General features: G+C 35.6%; 1 protein-coding gene across 14 annotated transcripts in view; it reads right to left on the bottom strand.

Annotated features, from left to right (window-relative positions):
- LOC102679904 (lachesin-like) overlaps positions 1-5567 on the bottom strand; it is a 282869-nt gene that overhangs the window by 80594 nt on the left and 196708 nt on the right. The window contains exon 1 of one of the 14 annotated variants that reach the window (XM_031509092.1): positions 845-1008. The exons of the other annotated variants lie outside the window; for them this stretch is intronic. The gene's annotated coding sequence lies outside the window, so the exon portion shown is untranslated. Of the gene's footprint in view, positions 1-844; positions 1009-5567 lie in introns of those variants that run through there. 14 annotated transcript variants of the gene reach the window in all.

Here is a 5567-nt window from a genome sequence, read left to right as displayed (position 1 = left end):
TTTTTTTTTTTTTTGTAGAAGAATTCCTCGAAGCAGTGGCGCTATATAAGTTAGATATCACTGCACTTCGATGAGAATCCTTTTGGTAAGAGGAATTTGAAAAAAGGATCAATCTTATTTAATACTGTCTTCGTTTTATCGATGAATAAATGATTTACGTAGCCATGTAAATGTTATTATTTCTATATATTCAATCAGCTGCCTCGATTCGAAGAGAATCGTCGACGATCGAAAATTCACGAAATGGGAATCGTGATTTGATGAATCTCGCGAGAATCGCCCTCTGAACGTTTCCATAAGCTTATCGATATGATCGATATTCATGATACGCGAATTGTAACGAACGAAACAGAATTATCAGACCAAAATATCCCGTGTTATTGGATCTATCGAAGGATTAACTCACTTTTTCGATACATCGACATATCTTTCGAAATTAAGTCATGGCTTGAAGTCATAGGGGAGAAAAAAAAGAAGAAGAGAAAAACATAGATAGAACTATAGAGTCGTCGGAGTTTATCGGAATTTCTTAAAACGATCGACGAGGCTATCTGGAATTTAATTAACCGTGGAAAGGAGAGAAGAGAGAAATGGAAAAAGTAACAGGAGCATAATAAGAGAGAGAATGATGGAAGGAGGGGGAAGAGGACGGAAACGAAGGAAGGAAGGAAGGAAGGAAGGAAAAAAAGAAGGTGGAACCGGTTCCGCGCAATTTCAACAACGAGGAGGGTTGCTCGTTTTAATCAACTTTGCGAAAATATTCCCCACGTTTGCCCGCGCCCAGTCATTAGGCCGAACTTGATTTCCCACAAGATCGCTTTTATACTTCTCCATCTTTGTTTACCTTTAATGCTGTACTGACATTTTTTTCTCTATCTTTCTCTCTCTTCTCGTTTCAGCGGCGAAACGATCCGTTGACAGGCGAGCCTCCTCCGTTTCTCGAGGAACGAACCCTCGGTCTGCCGGATCAGACGACGAATAATTTATTCATTCCTTTTATGTTTCTTTAAAATCTGTGAATCGATTCGTTGACATGGGTAAAGACGAAGTCGAGATCGACGGGAGGGAAGATGGCCGTTTGATAAAGACGAAGGTTTAGTCCTCGTTTCGAGGACATTACCTCGAAAAAGATTGATAGGCAGTAAATAATTTTGCCTTTTTCTTTTTTTTGATTTGCTGCGATATAACACTTATATATCACTTTAAAAAATACTTATCTTTGTATCGTTATCAATTATAACTTTATACAAAGATAAAAGTTTTCTTTGCTTGGGTACAAAGAGATATTCTTATTGATTTTTTAATACCAAGTATTAATTTGATAATAATTCTTTCGCAATAATAGATATACGAAAAGAATTATTGATCCTGAGAAGATTAGTTAATTTAGAAGAAGAAAAAAAAAATAAAAATAGTCTTGCTTAATTTTAATCGTTACTAATTATTCGAGAATGTCCTCGATCGAGAAAGGGGAGAAAAACCAGTAAATTTCACCAGTAAAGGAACGTATAAAAGAGAAAGTCTATGGCGAAAGAGAAATTAATCATTCTCGCGCGAAAGTTTCGCGATAGTGAACGGTGAACGTTATCGTTCGCCCATTTACTCCACGCTTTTTGTCGACAATTCGAAGGATGGAACGTATTACACCACGATCCAACAATTTCTCGAGATCCGTGCACGAGCAAGCACGAGAGAGAGGGGTGGTAATTTATCGGTGATTAAAAAATAATTTTCTGAAATCGTGACGCGACGAGGCGCCCTTGCATCGTTGTTATAATCCGGTTAACAAATTAATTATTAAATTCATTTCCTAATTAGCTAATTACAGAGAGCGCTCAACCGTGCACCCTCAACTTTCTTCCCCCCTTACGCCGGAAGAACTGACCTTCCCTCCGCCTCCTCTACCTTCCTTCCTTCCTCCCTCTTTCCGCCATATCAATTACGTATGTAATCATTTTTCCACGTTCCTTTTTTTGATAATAGCACGTACTAGCTCGCCTACTTTCGTAATATATTTTTATATCGAACTTTGTATTTTTATAACGATAATAATTTAACGAGATTAAAATCAATTTGTTGATCGATGATATTCGCTATTCTTAGATTAAATATCAGTCGATTTTATATGTGATTTGGTTGATTTCGTAATAATAATAATAATAACAACAATAACAATAATTTAAAGTTTAAGTTGAATAAGTTGAAAACACAGAACTGCGAAATAATGAAAAAGAGTTTATTAATAATTAAAAGGCGAAAAGGCAGGCGTAGCCCATATTTTCACATGTTTAAAGGAAAGTAAATTGAAGGAAATTTCGCGTTCATAGAGAACAGGAGGTACGGAATTTATACTTCTTTTAAATACGTAAAACACACTACGTGATTGTAGCAGGAGGTAGTGAACAAATTAATATAGCATGTTTTGTACTCTCTCTCGAATTTTTGTGTTTTCATATTTAGATAAAAATCAATTTTGTAATATCCTTGTTATTTATACGTTGCGATGAAAACATTATAGATTTTTCTCATTATAATTTTGTAATTAAAGTACATTTTGCATCTCTCTCAAAAATAAATAAGTAATATAATTTAACTTTGCCGAAAGCGTTATTACGACGCGCGGTTTAAATTTCACAAGGAAAATTACAGAAATCGTTTACATTTCTCTCTCTATTCAATTTATCCTGATTTTTATCCTGACCAATTAACGAGACAAATATATGTCCGAACTCATTTTCTTCTAAGCCTGTCCAATCTCGAAAATCTCTACGCCTGTTATATCTATTTTTTATGGATACGTGACTATTTGACACGCTTGTCCTTATTACGATTTAAATAATTGTCCACCTCTAGCGGAGATAGAATAAAAAATCCAATTATCGGATGATCAATTAAATTTTTAAAGAGAAAATAAAAAATAAAAAAAAGAATTGAGAAGCGAAATTGTATAAAATTATTATACAATTTTTAAAGCTTAAAACTTCGAGAAAGATTTTCTTTTTCCTTTTTTTTTTTTTCTAACAATCTTGTTGAAAACAGAAGAAAAGCATTTTTCCGCAAAAATCTTAACGCGGACAAAAAATATCTTCAAACTTATCAAACTCTCTCTCTCTCTCTCGAGTCGTCGTTTAAATGGTCTACTTACTTACCCCAACAAACTAAACTAGTAAAATAAATCAGTAGTAGTCTAACGAAATTTCACCATTAGTGGAAAATTGCTTCCACCATTAGCGGAAAATTTGAATTTCCCATAGAGAAGCCAACAAACGATAAACCTCTCGAGTCGACACAAGGCACGCGTTCGCCCACATTATTTCCCTCGTACCCCACACTCGCAATTCCAGACCAGTCGAACAAAATTGCAACATGCCTATCTCCTCTTACAATCCGATCTCCGAATCCGTACATATAGCAAGAGTAATTTTTCCAATTTACCGGCCATCGTCGTATCTGGAGAGAGAAAGAGAGAGGAAGAGAGAGAGAGAGCGCGCTTATTCCGAGATATTTTCCATTGCCGGATCCTGCAGGAATTCATTTAAACGAAAGAGTTTTATTGCGATTCTCCGGCTTCGTGGCATAATTAAACCAGGGAAAAATTGACAAAGTCATACGGTTTCTTTCAGTCGTGAATGGTAGAACCACATCGTGGAACGACGAGGTGGGGGAAAGGGTGAAGATTCGACGAGGTTTTGTCGTCGAGCGTGGAATGAAATTCTTTTTTGTTTCTTTTTTTTTTTTTTTTGATCCGTCCCGATCAAAGAACTCTCGGACATCTTCGATTCGCGGCTCTCCTCGTCGAATCCGTGAACGAGATCTCGTTAAAATCGGCGATACACGTTCCCTACGCTCGATCAGTAAGGAAAAACCGATTGTTTCCCTCGTCCTCGAAAATAACGTTCCACGAACGTTTGGAAAAAGTGAGAGAGAGAGGGGGGGGAGGGGAGGGAGAGCGTGTTTCGTATCGTTGGCTGGCAAAGAACGCGGGTAAAAAATTGATGAAACCGCGGGAAAGTAGTAGTTCTCTTTTTACGTTTGATCGAGAGCTGGGATGAAACGTCACGGGAGGGAAAGGATCGATAATCGTTAATACTCCGTCCTGGAGCGGAGGAGCAAGATATCGTGATTCGATACGATTTTTCAGATTGATTTTATTGGAGCAGATTAAAGGACAGGACTACGCGCTCCTGAATTGCGAATCTATCGTTTCATCAGATCGTACGAGCAGATACAATACGGAATAGCGAGTGACGCGTAACGAGGCAGCGATTTCGTTGGCGGAGAAAAAAAAAAAAAAAGAAAAAGAAAAAAAGAAGAAGAATGGTGTATGAAAACGTACTCCTACGTCACGGGAAAATTAATGTTTCGATCGTGTGCACCAACCAAGTTGAGCAATGAGCTTTAATGAAACGTTAATCTCGAATCGAATCGTACGCGAAACGGATGCGAATAAATTGTTTAAAATATATCCGGGCTGCAATTTCGAGTTGCGTTCGGACCAGATAAATTTGCAGATAACGTATCCATCTGTTTGCTTCAACGTGGAACCCGATGGTAACTCCTTTAATTGTCGTGATAAATATTATAATGTTTGTTATTTATCACGTATGCTACGAAATAGTTCTGATTGTTTACCGTTTTGTTCGTAAGTCACAGTTGAAAATTGGTTATTTTATGCATAAGCTCATCGATATTAATCGATCCATTAATTTGTAATTTTTTAATATCGTTTAAGTTATTTTACTTTTACTATCGTTGTGACATATTTTCTTTCTTTTTTTCTCTCGATCAAACAACATGAATTGAACATCGATAACACCAATATTATTGCGTAATTACAATTAATGATATTAACATATTTATATTTTTCAACAATGTTGCGTGCTGTTATTATCACTCGATATTTAAATGGATTAAGGTCGATTTATATTAAGATTAATGAAACATAGATTTCCTTACAAACAATTAATTACTGTCAATATTACAATCATAATGATTATTCATTATGAAATATATTATTAAATATCGGGTGATTTATGAACGCATCGTATAAATGAGATTGAAATAAGCTTGCTGCACAAAATAAGACAAAAATCAAGAACAATAAAATTGCATCGGAGATTCCGTTTCTGAGAAAAATACATTTGAAAGTTGATGAGAGTACGCGTGCATCTGGCTCATTCCCAACTGCATATGACTAAATAATCAACAAAAGACTGTTCCATATTCCAGAAATAGAAAAAAGTAAAATATTTTTATTCAAGTCCTCGTTTTTAAATTCTCAAATTTAATTTGAAAATTTTCCTAAATATATACACATAAGAATACTCGAGATGTATCCTGAAAATTGTTCGAAAAACGTTTGCCACCAAGAAAATGTTAATTCGCCGTACACTCATCTATTGCTGGATAAATGCTCATCTTTCGTAGATAAATTATTAATACACTCTTAACCATGATGGTGAATCTCTGATGTTGCAAAATACATGATTGACAAAATTGCACGTCGAAGAGCATCGATATTTTCCCTCAACGATAATTCATCGATCACATGAATTCATTGTGATGTC

The sequence above is a fragment of the Apis dorsata genome, unplaced genomic scaffold, assembly GCF_000469605.1.
Source record: "Apis dorsata unplaced genomic scaffold, Apis dorsata 1.3 scaffold_127, whole genome shotgun sequence".
Classification (NCBI taxonomy): Eukaryota; Metazoa; Arthropoda; class Insecta; order Hymenoptera; family Apidae; genus Apis; species Apis dorsata.
This window is presented reverse-complemented; position numbering and strand designations above follow the sequence as displayed.